Source organism: Macrotis lagotis, chromosome X (assembly GCF_037893015.1).
Source record: "Macrotis lagotis isolate mMagLag1 chromosome X, bilby.v1.9.chrom.fasta, whole genome shotgun sequence".
Classification (NCBI taxonomy): Eukaryota; Metazoa; Chordata; class Mammalia; order Peramelemorphia; family Peramelidae; genus Macrotis; species Macrotis lagotis.
The window spans coordinates 364,374,040-364,391,047 of record NC_133666.1 but is presented as its reverse complement, the minus strand read 5'-3'; the positions used below and the strand labels follow the sequence as shown (position 1 = coordinate 364,391,047).

The window sequence follows — 17,008 nt, the reverse complement described above, 5'->3', positions numbered from 1 at the left end:
AAGGAGATATTCATTCCTGGGATTTCTATTAAATGGATAATGCCAAATTTATGCTGATGTAGAGGTATCTGCAGATGGAGTTCAGTGTCCTTTTTAATTGAAGGATTTAGATTAGGATTCTTCTTGACCTCACTTAGTAATGCAGGATTATAACCAAGTTAGTTAAGGTATCACTTTTCTTCCAGGGAAATATGTAAAAACCATCTTTATATAGCTATGCCTTTATACTCCCCTCAACACTCATCATGTTTTGTTGTTTTTATTCCTTTTTTCAATTACATGCCATGGTAGTTTTCAATATTTATTCTTTTGAAAGCTTTTGAGTTAAACATTTTTTTCTACTATTCTCTTATCCCTCCCCTCTCCCATGCCAGGAAACAATATGATATAGGTGTACATGAAACATGTACAAACTTATTTACCATATTTCCATATTAGCCATATTGTGAAAGAGGAATTAGAAATAAGGAGAAAAACATGAGAAAGGAAAAACATAAAAGAATTTTTTAATGATTATATTATACTTTACTCTGCATTCAGATGAAGATGGTTTTAGATGACATTTTCTGTAAGAGATCTCTCTCGTTTGTCTTTGATCACTGAACTGCAGAGAGGAACTGCATTCATCATAGTTGTTCATCTCATAATGTTAATTTGTTCAAAGTTCTGATTCTGCTCACTTCACACAAAATCAGTTCATGCAAGTCTTTCCAACCTTTTCTTTTTTTCTTTTTTTAGATTTTTCAAGGCAATGGGGTTAAGTGGCTTGCCTAAGGCCCCACAGCTAGGGAATTAAGTGGCTGAGACCGGATTTGAACCCAGGTACTCCTGACTCCAGGACCAGTGCTTTATCCACTGCACCACCTAGCTGCCCCTTTCTGACCTTTTCTAAAGTTCAACCACTTGTGATTTCTTGCAGAACAATAGTATCTTCATAGCATTTATATATAGTATAAATGGTATATATAGCATATATAGCATATAGCATTTGTTCAGTCATTCCACAATTGATGGGCATCTTCAGAATTTCCAATTCTTTGCCACAACAAAAAGGACTGCTATAAATATTTTTATACATGTGGGATTTTTATTCTTTTGTATGATTTCTTTGGGACTTAGACCTCTTAGAGATAATACTGTATCAAAGGGTGTGCACAGTTTTATTGCGCTTGGTTATAAATTGTTTTAAGTCGGTAATTGTTACATAGTTACAAATTGCTGTCCACAATTGTTGGGTCAGTTCACAGCTCCAACAATAATGCTTTCCTGTCCAGTTTTCTCACATCCTTTCCAACATTGAGCATTTTTCAATTTTTGTTATTTTAGCCAATCTCTTATATGATGTGGTACTTCAGAATAGTTTCAATTGGAATTTCTCTAAACAATAATGATTTGAAACATTTTTATATGAGTATATAGATAACTTTAATTTCAAACTGCCTGTTCATATTCTTTGACCATATATGAATTGTAGAATGACAAGTATTCTTATGAATGTCCCTCTGTTCTTTGTATATTTTAGAAATGAATCCTTTTACAGAAACATTAACTGCGAAAATTGTTTCCCAGCTTGTTGCATTCTTTCTAATTTTGATAGCATTGGCTTTGTGCAAAACCTTTTTAATTTAATACAGTCAAAATTATCCATTTTGCAATTTATAATATTCACTATCTCTTGTTTGGTCATAAATTCCTCCAAGTTCTATAGATCTGAAATATAGACTATTTCTTGTTTTTCTAGTGGGCTTATGATATCACCCTTTATGTCTAACTCTTATATTGATTTTGATCTTATTTTGTTACAGGTTGTGAGATGTTGGTTTGTGCTTTGTTTTTGTCATACCAGTTTCCAATATTCCCAGAATTTTTTGTCATATACTGAGTTATTATTCCAAATTAACTAGAGTCTTTGGGTTTATGAAACAGTATCATTACAGTCATTTACTATTATTCCCATTTTTTATCCACTACATATTACTGTTTCTTAGCCAGTATCAGGCAATTTTGAGGGCTACTGCTTTATAATATAGTTTTATATCTGTCACAGCTAGGTCACCCTCCTTTGCATTTTTTTCTCCTTAATTCCTTTGATATTCTTGACCTTTTGTTACCTCACATGAATTATTATTATTATTTTTTTCTATTCTGTACAATAGTTTTTTGGTAGTTTGATTTGGTAGATTGATGGAAGTAAATAAGTAATTTAATTTAGATAGAATTACCATTTCTTATTATATTAGTGCTCATTGACCCACACATAAGCAATATTTGTCCAAATATTTAGATTTAATTTTATTTATGCAAAAAGTGTTTTTGTAATTATATTCATATAGATTCTCCCTTTACCTTGGCAGGTATATTCTCAAGTACTTTATGTTGTCTGCAGTTACTTTAAATGGAATTTCTCTTTCTATTTCTTGCTCTTGAACTTTGTTTTAAAAGTTAGAAACATTTCAGCAATACCAGCAATACCACTCCACCTGCCACTTACCACCCTGCCACCTCTGAGAATGAGTTGACTTAATTGTTAAAGAGAAAAGAGGGCCTTAGTTATTTCCTCAGTGTGAATGGAGACCTCTTAAAGGTCAAGAATATTTGCCTATAGGTAATTCTTTGCCATGGAAAAAAGGCTCAGCATGGGGGAATGAATAAGAACTATGTCCAAAAGCAGCCTTTCCATACTGGGTAGATGATTCTAGGATCTAGATACAGGAGCCCTCTCCTTGTTATAGTCCATTCATTCATTCATTATGAATATGACTACTTGAAGTTAGGAAACTGAACTCTTAAAGTAGGGAGTTAGGATGCAAGTTTTTAATTGGCAATGAAAAACTGCTTGCCCCAAAACAGGATAAATGGGTCTATTATATAAAGTGGGTCAATATCCTAGGTGGGATCAAAATGAGAGCCAAGAGATAAACCTGGGTATTTGATATAAGATACCTACTAGTAGATGCTTTATTCCTAGTCAAGAAAATCATATGATCCTCTATATAGCACAATATGACACCATGATCCCTATATCTATATTGATAATAGACCCACTCTATAAATCTTTGGTTCTAAAAACACTTCAATTTCATCTTTTAGTTCATTAGAGGGGATATCATTGCAAATGGCTATTGAATTAACCCCAAAAACTGTATACATTGAGAAATAAGAACAAAATATTTTAATCTGTCTTTAACCTAAATAGGAGAGGTTTTGATAATCTAGTCTTGTTCTCTCCAAAACTGAGATGACTTGGTCAGACCAATGGCTACCTCTGAAGTATTCATGCAGAAGGAAATTTTATCTGACCCATTTTCCCCCCAAGACGTCTCTATACACTATTCATATCATCTATAACTCAGCCCATCAAGAGAACTTGTCAGGACCCTATTGGAGAGGTAAATGTGATTTTGAATATGTCAATTTTATTTGGCATCTGTTCAATAGCAAAGAGGGTTCCAAAATTTTTTCTTCAAAACGTATGCTAAGGGGCCTCCTTGGAAGACTTGTACCTCCAGAAACCTAATAGCAATTTGTTTTTATCCACTACTAGCCACTTATAAAAACTCTTCTTGAGGTTTTGCGTTAAGGACAGAGACCTCCTAAAACATGAACTACATAAGGTTCTAAAAATTTGTGGGGAAAGATGGCTGGATATTCCAATTGAGGTAGTTTTTGAATGTAACCTGTTTTTGGACATTCTGGGGAAAAAAGTGAACCTAAAGGATCAATAAATGAGGGCTATGAGGATGCTCAAATAAGGAAAAAAGGATCTCCAAATTAGAGGAGTCTAATCAGTCTCAGGAATTACTTTTCTTTTAGTTTGTGAATAAGTGAATGTCAGTAATTTATTCTAAATAATATTTTAAATCATCTATGTTTATTTGTGCCATAGTATTATTTAAAATATGAATGAACTAGACCTTGAATTTTCTTAAAAGTAATTTTCTTCCCCTTTTCTCCTATATTGGCTACCATGGTCTATCTTGCCTGGTCAACTTGAAGGATTTATTCCATATATCTTTGGAAAGGACCTTTGCCTAGGTGTCACTTTGTCTTATCTGGTCATTTGATCACTCTATCCTCATTAATTGCATTACCCTTCCCTTACTTCAACCACAATGTGAGTTGAGTTAGAATTACCAACTACATAGTCATGAACTAGGCCTAACTAAGCAGTCCTCTCATAGTTTAGGAACAATATTGGTGAAAAATAGTGATTTATAGCTTATTCCATGATTAACAACATGAAAATTAATTAGTCATATCACAGGGAAGATAGTGAACAAATATAAAGCAATTAGCTCATATAACAACCATTCCTCCTTACCTCTGTTCCCCCTACAATTTCAGTATGAACAAATTTTATCATTATCTTTATAAAATGACTGTCTCTCTTACTTGAGTGCTACAAGACACCAACTGTAATCTGAGCATGGCAGACTATAGCATACTTATCTTCTCTTTAGTCCTGGACACTATGCTGTTATTGAATGTAGATTAAGATGTTTTTAATTGCCATGCCAAACTCATTTGGTGGCTATTGTGCAGTCCAATAACAAATAGATTATTTCTTTAAAAAACTGGTATATAGGGGTGGCTAGGTGGTGCAGTGGATAGAGCACCAACCCTGGAGTCAGGAGTACCTGAGTTCAAATTTGACCTAAGACACTTAATAATTACCTAGCTGTGTAACCTTGGGCAAGACACTTAACCCCATTTACTTTGCAAAAAACCTAACAAAAAAAAAAAAAAAAAGAAACTGGTATATAGTCATGATTGTCCCTAATCTTCCATGTTCTATGGACATTTCTCTCAATATGTAGAACATAAAGGCTTATAAATTAAAGCAAATTGCATTAAGTTCCTACAATGTGCCAAGCACTGTGCTAAGAATGGTAGATACTAAGGAAGACAGAATGGATATCTCTTGCTTCAGAAAGCCCACAGGCTATTGAAAGAGTTATTATTAAGAAAATACTTTCTAGATGATCAAGAAAAAGTTTTAAAACTAATATTTGTATATATTCCTATCATTTACATACATATTTTCAATATATATTTATATTTCAAACAATTTCCTATCATACCTTACTAGATACATGATGTACAAACAGTTAGCACTCTATAAAAGTGTTACTAGTTTTCACTTTTATTGAAGTTTTAATAGCAATTTAAAAGTTTTAAATAAATAATTTATTAACTATTTTTCTAAAATATGTGACAAATACTATTCTTTTATTCTTTGCCTCAAGTACATATTGTAAGTCTAGCAAGATTAAATGATTTTAAGTGAATAAAATACAAATATATATTATTTTTCTTTATCATTATATTTTTATATAATAAGAGATGAAACAATGCAGAGTTTGTCAAATGCATCATTATATATCTATGCCATTTACTTAAAATACTCTATCATTATATAAATTAGAACAGTTATAATGTAGAAGTATAGGGCATAGGTCGAAAAGCAATTGACCAAGGAATGCTTGAAAATTACTTTAAAATAGACAAGGATTTAATATTAAAATAAAATTAACTATTCTTAGTTACTTTTTTTTCCCAACCTGAGTTGACTCAATGAAAAGGACCTTAAAAATTGTCGGTAGTCTAAAATGAGGTTGTTTTTTCTAAAGTTGTCATCATTGTTAATGCAATGTCAAATGTTTAAGGCCAGCTGGAGATTAATGTTTTGTATAACTAGTTTCTCGTCATATAGGAGAGCTCTTAGACAAATATCTCAACCATGACGAATATCATTGTAATGATTTAGGTTTTCTTGGCCATAGTGATGATAATTTAGGGGAAGTAAGGAAAAGAAGATAGGAAAGATGTTTCCTAATTGAAGTTTTATTTTAAGATGTATATGATCCATTAATTTATATTATTTTTTTTACTTTCATGTTGCTACTGTATATCACAAATTTAATTTTACTAATTGTCAAATCCAGTGGATAGCAAAATCTGATTTTACTGTCAGTCAGTCACAGTTTATCAAATTCATAAACAATTCATTCAGGACCATAATTCAATATATACTCATTTCTTTATCTAAGATCACAAATTCTTTCCTCATACAGACAATGTTTAAAGGTGTTTTAATGACTTCTCATCAAATTCATATATATACAAAAATTATATATTTTGAACACTGAATATATACATTTACATGCATACATGTTTGTGTATATGCATATGTGTACACACATATGAAAACAAACGTGTGTATATATGTCATTACGTGCTTCAAATAATTTTGTTACATTTATGATGCCAGGATAAATCTTTAGATGTTTAAAAATTCAAGATTAATCTTGGTTTTGTCAGACCAAGTATGGTGCCTTAATTATTCTTTGAATCAAGTGACTCTGCACTGATGGAAAATATAGCTAAGGCAGGGTATATCATTATTATCTTTGCCCAAAATATTCTCTTCCCAGCATAAGTGCTTCTTTTTAAATAATCTCAATATATTTTAATTCTTCTAGAATAAAACATTAGTATCTTCTCTGATTCTTCTTCATTCTCTCTATCCCAGGTGTTACTAGGAAATGTTTTCTTTTCCTAAAAAAGCCACATAGATTAGTACAAAACAGTAGCAGATCTAGAAATAGAATGAGTTGAGTGTTATTGTATTAATTTTTTCCAATTATTTGCAAAGATAGTTTTCAGCATTCATCTTTTTGTAAGCTTTTATGTTCCATATTTTTCTGTCTTTCCTTAATTTCCTCCTCCCTATGACACCAAGTAATCTGATATAAAGTCATGATTAACATATTTTCATATTAATGAGTTGAAATCCATTCTCAGGTACTTACTTACTGTTTGACTTTGGACATGTAACTTAACCTATCAAAAGTTGTTTCTTTTGTTTCAAATGAAAAAAATAATAGCACCTATCTCAGTCAGGTGAATGAAAGACCCAAATGAGATATTATGTAACAATGATTCACAAACCTTAAAGTAATGTATAAATACTAGTTATTATTATTGTTGTTGTTACTACTACTACTGCTACTACTTCAGAAACTAAAGTTCATTTCTCTGTTTCCATTGTTTATTAACTCCCAATCATCATGCATAGTACTATGACAAGTCTCACTTGGAACCATAGCTCTTTTGTTCTTCAACTCACAATAAATAACTCCTATAGAGAGAAATGTGAGATGCATAAATTTAGAATAACTCCCTCTCAAATGGTCATGTAGATTCTTTATGCCTGATCTATGTTTAGAGCCATCTGAGCTCATATTGGTTTGATCAACCACAGTAAAACATATTATACATTGACCCCAATATCATGATGTCATTTTGTTCTTTTTTGCATTCAAGGACACCCAACACCCCACAGGACAGTCTGCTCACATTCTGACAAAAGTTTATATATCGAATAAATCCCATATAAGAAATTCAACCTCTAAAGCTCTTACTTCCTAGATATAGGACTGCTTTGAATCTCAAGTAATTGTAGTATAAAACTTCTCTAATAAAACCTTACTATTTTCTACCCCAGTCTTTTTTTTTTTTAATTTTTGCAAGGCAATGGGGTTAAGTGGCTTGCCCAAGGGCACACAGCTAGGTAATTATTAAGTGTCTGAGGCCGGATTTGAACTCAGGCACTCCTGACTCCAGAGCCGGTGTTCCATCCACTGCACCACCCAGCCGCCCCCCACGGTCTTTCACATTCTTATATTTGTATCTTTACATATACTGTTACCTTCAGACCCATATTTCTGTTCCTCTTCTTTCACTAAGGCAAATCCTTATAAGCCTTTAAAGTTTTAACAAGCATATAAAACTCTTCTAGCTAATTAAACATACAATGAAAGCTCTTTCCCCTGAGAATCCTCTTCCCCTTAGTATTTGTAACACATATGACTTAATATCAAATCATTTATTGTTTTCTTGTATATTAATCTTATATCCTTAACTTGACTATAAATTTCATGAACAGAGATCAAGTCTTATATACTCTGTTGTAGCCCCCCAGAACACATACTAGACTGTTAGAAACATTTTAGGTACCTTTAAATGATTTTTGATTGATGGCTGACAGTGTCTCATTAAGAGCCTTTCATGATAAAAATTTTATGCTGCTATATTTTAAAGATTCAAAGGAGAGTTATAACCATTTACTTAAGAAAATGAAGAAGTTCAGAAAATTAGTGTTTCTAAATGTAGTGTATCCCATCAAATGCTAATTACACAAAGACCATATATAGCAAAATTATTTATCCAGCAATTGGAATCCTAAACAGAAGTCTGAGATTATATATAGACAAAAACATACCAGTCAATATACAAAAGGAAAGAGTGATGCAACTGGAATATCAACCAAGAAAGGGGACCAATTTAAAGAACTGGAGGTTGGGACATGAAAAATATAGAAACCTTTCTACATGCTGACTTCTTCCCAGAGTCTTTTTGTCCATTCAGAAAATTTTCCAGGAAGAAAATTGAAACTATCTATCTTCTCTCTCAAAGTTAGAAACCAGAAGACCAGAATCTCTCTTAGGCAAAGCTCTTTCCAACTATACCCTTTGCATAGGCATTGAATATAATATAAGCAGTCTACTAAAGAGGAGAATTTAGGCAAAAAAAGATTAGAGAAAAAGGAACATTTCATGCATTTATTGGTGCCACATTAGCCCTGGAATCATTCATTGACACAAATTAAAAGGCACACATGGTTCTCCTTTCTTTGTGATTTTTGACTATATGATCCAATAAAGTTTCTTTAATAAACACTGAGAATAAACAATATTTTCTGCTTCTTACATTATCATAGTAATCTCCAATATTCTTTTTCCTCTTACTTTCAGAGCCATTCTGTATAATAAAATTATTTATTTTCCTCAGAGGAAAAAAAAACTGTACAATTGATCAATACAATGAAAAGATCTCAAAACATGGAGAATATATTAGACCCATGAGTAGCCTTCCCATTTCCACCAGTTTGCTAGAGATCTCTTAATTCCTATGATGCTTGATCTTGAAAACTTTGTAATATTCATTTTTATTTTTTTTTGCTATGTGGTTGCTCTTTCATTTTACACTGTAAAACATTTGTGTATATTGTCTTCTTTGTTTTTCTTATTTCACTCTTCATCGTACAGCATAGTACTACTCAATTGCATTCATATACCACAATTGATAGGTATCGACTGTGTTTTCATTTTTTAAATGAATTTCTCCTATAAATATTTTAATTTTGAGGAATTTTTCTTATTAATACTTTCTTTGACTATAGGACTAGTAATTGAATCTTTAGTTCAATGGGCTTAGAAATTTTAGTCACTTCATTTGCACAATTATAAACTGTTTTCCAATATGGTAATGCCATCTCAGTTCATCCTAAATGCAGTAATGCTCCTATCATTCTGCAGCCTCTCCCTCATTAACAATTACCATTTTTATCATATTTGTAATTTATACAGTTTGAGGTGAAACTTAGTTTCTTTTGATTTTCATTGTACTTCTTAGTTATTTGGAAGATTATTTCATGTGATTATGAATATTTTCAGTTTTCTGGAGAACTAGTTGTTTATATCTTCCAGTCCTTTATTTATTGAAGAATGATTATTAGTTTACATACATATGTGTGTATATATGCATATATATGTGTTTGTCTGTGTGTATCAATATATATACATATATATACTTATATATGTATGTCTGTAGATATAAATATATATATATATATATATATATATATATATATATATATTACTTTGGTTTTGAAGAGCACAAGTGGCATTGTGAATGGTGTCTTTACTTGCAAGTGAATTGGATTTAAGTGAGACAGAGTGGTGCAAAGTCATCAGGCTTCGTCTCTGCCTGAGCAATCAAAATCCAGTGACAGGTGAAAAGTCAAGACAACTGCTGATGATCAAGAATTCAATGCGTGAACTTGGCATTGTTGATACCTAAGTGTAAGTTTTCCCTAATACCTGTTTCAGTCACATTCATGTCCATAGAACCAAAATGTTCTGATCAACCCATATCACCAGGGAAAATCTTCACAATGGTAACTCCCTGTCAAATCTGGGGCATGTTAGCCTGAACCTGATTTAATTTGTCTGCTGAGATGGCTTACTAGGGTATGGTCACAGCTTCTTTTAGTCAGAGGTGAGAGTTTTCGGAAAGCTGGAAACCAAAGGTGGAAAACAGTCCTGAAAAGGACTCAGCAAGCTCTAAAAACCAGAGGTACTAATCTTCCCTATTTCAGGCTAGTCGTAAATCACAGTTTAAGTATCTAGCAGCTTAAAGAAAGGGTTGACATTCATTAGACATGTCACCTAAAGTCTTTCATGTTCCACGTTATCTCAAAACCATTTGCTTTAATTTCCAGGAGGACTTAAGCAAAAATGGATGGATGGAAAAAAGTGATTCTGTCATAAACATTGGCAAAATTCCATATACATGCCATTTAAAATGCCTCATTGCCATTATCTTTATATATGAGCAATAAAAGATTAATTCTAATACATTCAATTACCTTAGGTAATTCCTGGGTTAGACTTAAAGAGAGGCATGCATTGATTAATTTTGAATTTTCGACTCTGTGGATATGAGTCTCAGTATTCCTGAAAAGAAATAACAACAGTGAGCTAAATTCTTAGGACATGAAATATATGTGTTCTTGTCTATTTTTTGTACATACATACAGAATTGCAATTCTATACTATGGAAATTATGAATAATGCTAACAAAATATTATTAATGGAAAATTCCAAATAAATATAACATATTAAAAAATAAGATAAAACATTTGGTAAGATAAAGAAATTTTTTCTCGATGGAAATGTGCAAAGATTAGTCATTACATTAGCTTATTTAGAAGAAATATTCAGATGATGAACTATTTTCCTTTTTTCCAAATTGTTTCATTATAAAGTTATTCTCCTTCCTCACATATATATATATATATATATATATATATATATATATATATATATACAGACATATATCAGAAAAGTATGAGACCAGTATGAATAATAGCAAATGAAGTGATTCTAAATTGCCAAGTAACATATAGGCTCTTATCAGGCTTATTTAATTCATATTTTCTTGAGATTTTCTGGTACTCATTGTAGATTGTTCAAATTATTTGTTCCTTGTCCATCCCATACTTTATAGCCAAGTGATAGGAAAAAGATAGGTTTATAGGATTTTCTCTTCTTAACTTCAGATCTGTTTTTCAGAATTGATAAGGAACTTTCTTCCATGGACCATTATGAATGAAGGAAAAAAAAGCTACTAGCCTAAAGTTACTTCTCTGAATAAATTGATGTATATGAACATTTCAGTGTCACTCTCACTGCTTTTACAGCTCTAGAGTAGCCTGTTCTAATTTATATCAAACAAATGAAGAAATGAATAATTGAATTAATCTTTGCACAAAAATGTATTTAAAGATTTACAATCAGAATGATAAAACCTTCAATGTGGGAAATGCAAACTATCAAAAATTAAGACAAGATGGGGGGGTCATCAGCCCTTATGTAATCTTGGCAGAATATTGTAGATTATAACTTAACAATATATGTGACTTTGAACATTTAATAACTTTACTTGTATCAAAAAATCCTTTGCAAAATTTGAGATTGATATGGAGTACTGAATCTGGCCAGATGCTTGGCAGCAGATGCTTGTGTTCTTCACTGTCCATGAATTATTCATCTTGACAAAAGATGCCAGATAGAACACTGTACATCATCTTTGATCTGTTCACCTTTTCTGGTATTGCCTAGCAGTTTTCTTTCTCCTATCCTCAGGTTCCCCCTCCAGTAACACAAAATACATACTGACTCAGCTTGTCCATGTCAAATGGAAAAGACAAAAAAACTACTGTTTTAGAGAATGACTAACTCTGTAGTGCTGACAGATGAGAATTAGATGTTTCTGTTTGAAACTGCATAGTGAGGAATTCCTATGTTTCCTGTCAAAGAAAATGGTTAGGACTGTAGCCTTTGATCTTCAAACTATGGACTTTAAATATATGTCTCTCTTAACCATGGGAGAATAGGAACTTAATAAGGAAGAAAAAGAGGTGGGGGAGAAGGATATATTTTATGCTTCAATGGAGGAAAGAAACACAACTTCATTTCTTTTTTCTATGTTAATTTTTTTTTTTTGGTTTTTGCAAGGCAAATGGGGTTAAGTGGCTTGCCTAAGGCCACACAGCTAGGTAATTATTATGTGTCTGAGACTGGATTTGAACCCAGGTACTCCTGACTCCAGGGCTGGTGCTTTATTCGCTGTGCCGCCTAGCTACCCCTTTTCTATGGTAACTATTAACAAAATATAGCTTCCTTGTTTATCTCTTTTAATCATTTTTTTCTTTTTCTTTCTCTAATGTCATAATTACCACCTGTCTGTTTTTTAAACCTCTGCTGAAATATAATAGATTCTGCTCAAGCTCCTCTTTTAACTATGTGTGTCCCTTTTTTTTTCAAGTAAGGTACTTGTTCATGACATATTGTTGGATTCTGCTTTCTTATCTATTCTGCTATTCACTTTCATTTTATGAGTGAATTTATCCCATTCACATTCACAGTTAAAATTACTAACTGTGTATTTCTCTCAATCCAGTTTTCTATTTATCTTTATCTTTTTACCCTTCCCTCAAAAGTGTATTTTGTTTCTAACCACTGTCTCCTCCCCTCCTCAACCCTCCCTTTTAACACCTCACCTCTTTCTCTTTTCCCTTTCCCCTCCTTCCTTCCTTATTGGGTAATTTAAATGTCTTTTGTAAATTGTATTAAATTAAATTAAATTTAATTTAAAATTAATTTAATTGGGTGCATATGTATGTGTATTATTCCCTCTTTGAACCAATTTAGATGAGAATAACATTCATTTTTTGCCCAACTGCTTACCTTTCCTCCCTTCAAGATAAAAAAAACTTCATTGTTTGCCTTTTTTATGTGAAATATTTCCCCCATTCTTTCTCACCCTCACCCTTCTTTAAGTACATCCCTGAGTGAATTTTTATGACTTTTGTCATTTGGCAAAGTCTCTTTTTAATGAGTCATTTTCTTCACTATTTTTGTATCTGTTTGAACAAGTTGTTACATTTGCCTCTTCATATCTTTTCTTTGCATCACCCATCCCCCCCCCATTTTCTTTTACCAGTCATTTCTTTTCTTAGGTCTTCCAGGTATTCTTGTTCAGCTTATGTACAATTTGCATCTTTATTGGTTATCTTTGTAACTGTTTTCACTTTTTTTTTCCTTCTGAGTTTGTATCTTGATCCTCCCTGACATTATAGTAGCTTTTTAGGGTCAGAATGGTTTTTGTTGTTGTCGTTGTTGTTGTTGTTTGCTCATTTTCCTTATCCTATTTCTTGACTTTGAGCTCAGTATTGAAATTGGATGTTCATCTAGGTGGGCAGAGATGAGAGTTCTCCAAATCACTGTTGCCCCTATCCTAGTCATATTCTTGGACTGGTGTCCTTTTTGTTTCTCAATGCCAACCCCATATAATAGATATCTCATGTAGTTCTAAGTTGTCTTGGGCTGGAAATTTTTCTCATTCTGAACTTTTTTTAAACCTTACCCATTCCAGAAAGTTTAGCTGAGTTACTTCCTTTACTTTTACATCTTGGACATTAAAAAGTTGGAAATTTTGCACCATTACTTGGAAATGTTAGGGGACTGTGAAAGAGATTATAGTTGAGAGTTTTCACATAGAGCTATTCATTAAATTATCTGAGTGAATAAAAGAGGTACTGAATAGAAAAGATTAATGAATACAGAATCTTAGAGAATGCTAGTGTTATAGCGATAAGAAACTGTTATTAGAAAAAGATATAAAGGAGTAATCAGAAAAGGTAGAAGAGCTAAGATAGTGTCATTTTATTTTTATTTTTGTTTGTTTTTTGTAAGGTAATGGGGTTAAGTGACTTGCCCAAGGTCCTACATCTAGGTACTTATTAAGTGTCTGAGGTCACATTTGAATTTAGGTCCTCCTGATTCCAGGGCCCGTATTCTATCTAATAAGCCACCTAGCTGCCCAATAGTGTTATTTTATAAAGATCAGAGAAAGATAGAGTTTCCTAGAAGAGAAAACTGTATCAACTTTGTTAGTAAAAACATCTGAGAATAAGATCCTTACTCATGATATCAAATAATTAGTAAAGGCATGATCATGAAGTATATATAATACAAATAATAAAAGATAGTCAAGCATAATAAAGATATGCTATTTGTAGCTTTGACAGAGGATTTTAGGAGTAGTTGGATTAGTAAAAAGCAAATAACTGGTTTAGAATTTTGTTAGTGAGAAATTGCATTCATAGGGAGAATTACTGGAATATTAAAAAGTAGTAAACATGTTAATTTTGCTGGTGTAGATGGAGTATGTTTAAATTAAATGAGAGCATGTGATACTTATCTATGATAAGGATCTAATGTTCAGACTATTTAATAAATATAGATAAAATAACTTCATAAGGCCAAAAATGATTCTCCAACGATAATTCATCAAGGTAACAATGTTTTGGGGGCAGCTAGGCAGCACAGTGGATAAAGCGGCCCTGGAGTCAGGAGTACCTGGGTTCAAATCCGGTCTCAGACACTTAATAATTACCTAGCCATGTGGCCTTGGGCAAGCCACTTAACCCCATTTTCCTTGCAAAAACCTAAAAAATAAAAACAATTTTTTCAAAAGAAGAATGTATTTTTAACATGCCCATGAACAATTTCTAGGAATAATCATTTCTAAAATAAATTCCTAATTAAAAAAAAACCCTTTTATCCATAAAATACAATTTAAGACAACATGATTTGGGAATAATCAATAGTGGGAGGAGGAGGAGGTATTTGCGTAAAGATAGTCACAATATTAGATTCTTGACATAACTATGGATTAGTCCCATTAATCTGGAAGGTAATTTGGAGTTGTACTATGAATGAAAATAATAGGTCAATATTATGTCAATCCTCTAATAAAGAAATTCTCCCAAGAAAGCTATTTCCCACCAAAGCCAAAACAGAAAAATCTAATGAAAATGTATTATAGAAGTATTTCTTAAAAATTGAACAAAGAACTAGAAACAAAGCAGGTGAGTATAACAACACTTGTTGGAAAAAGGATACCCAGATTATGATACATATTCTGTAAGAAACAATGAAAACGAAGAATCCAGGGAAACATGGGAAGATATATTAACAGATACAAAGTAAAGTGGGACCAGGAAAATACTTTAAAAAATGACTGAAGAAATTTAAATGGAATGAATAATCACTACAATAGAAAATCCTATGTAATTATAGTGACTGTGAAAGAGATGAGATAATGTTCCACTTTATCCTATGGACAGGGAGCTACAGGTTAGAAATATTGATTATTACTGTGTAACCCTGTTCACACTGCCCAATTTTTAATAGAACTAAATTACATTGCTGAATTTTTTTTGGGGGGGTTGAGTAATATATTTATTTTTTTCATCCATATATATATATATATATATATTTGTGTGTGTGTGTGTGTGTGTGTGTGTGTGTGTGTATATATATATATATATATATATATATATATATATATATATATATTAAATTACAAAATTTCCTTCTACCCTCCCTTCCAAACTCCTCCGCTCAGCGGTGAAAAGTCAAGTTAGCATTGCATATACCTATTTTTTGATAAGCATGTTTACAAATTAGTCATTTTCAGTATGAGGAATTGGGAATAAGGTAGAAAGATACTTAAGAGATACTTTTTATAAAGTATTCATCAGATTTTGAAGGAGTTTTTGTTATTTGTTTTGTTTACTTTCACTGCATGGGGATCACATTGTCCATAGCTAGTCTAATATAGTTGTCCTAACTCTTTGAACTGCTGAGAGGAGCTGCTTCCATCAAGGTTGATCATCTCACAATGTTGTTAATGTGTATGTTGCTCTCTTGGTTCTGCTCTGTTTGCTCAGTATCAGATCCTGTAAGTCATTTCATGCTTCTCTAGAGTTCAACCATTTATGTTTTTTTATAGAACCATAATATGCCATAGTATTCATGTACCATAACTTGTTTAGCCATTCCCCTCAATTTCCAATTCTTTGAAACCACAAATAGAGCTTCTATGAACACACTGCCTAGTTTTGCTCAATTCTTCTTCTTTTTTCTTTTTTTTTATACTTTGTGGACATGTATGACTACTTCACATGTATGACTATAACACATTTGCTAATTAAGGAGATAATCCAATAAAATAGATCACTACTATTTTTTCTTTAAAAGATCATATGGCAGTTAGTGAAGAATGTCAAATTATTCAGAAAATTGTTTGAATTTTTGTTTATTTTTATGTTCTTTGATATGACCCAGATTACTAAGCATAAAAATGTATGAAAGGATCTGAGAATCTGTAATCTCCATTTCATATCCTTGTGTCTTATTCATTTCCTTACTAACATGAAGACAGATCAGGCTAATATTACAAGAATAAAAGGTTCAAACGTCAGAAATATGGAGAATAACAAAAAAGAAGTAACTGGCCCCTAAGTAAAAAAGGAAAGCAAATACTGTCCCACAATATTAGCATCGAGTTGGAAAATGGAATTTTATAAGATCCTAAAAGGATCTTCATTATCAGAAAGGAAATGATAATACAACTTGACCTTTGGAAATGTATTGTTTAAAATACCATCCATACCTAGTGACTTTTCTAACTGTAGGATTTGTGTCACGCTGAATAATTTTATCTGGAGATATGATCATTTTGTTTAAAATTTCAATTTCTAAAATGATGGTTTTATTATTTCTTTCTATTTCTCTTATTTCTGATGCCTATGAATGATATCAGATTCTACCTTCTAGAAGAATCTAACTGTGCTCCATATATCTAAGTAGCACAGTCTGAAATACTCATATTGGACTGATATCCTTATTGCAGAGAGTATCAAGCCTGGCAGTTGTTTTAATAATCAAAAGAAATAAAATTATTCTCTCCTTCAATAAGCTAGAGCATGATGAGAAGATACATGAGGAAAATACTCTTTTACAGACTACAG

At 32.0% G+C, this 17,008-nt stretch overlaps 1 long non-coding RNA gene across 1 annotated transcript in view; it reads left to right on the top strand.

Annotated features, from left to right (window-relative positions):
* The window catches only part of LOC141498360 (uncharacterized), a 795,212-nt gene that overhangs the window by 381,436 nt on the left and 396,768 nt on the right, over nt 1-17,008 (top strand). The gene's annotated exons all lie outside the window — the stretch shown is intronic.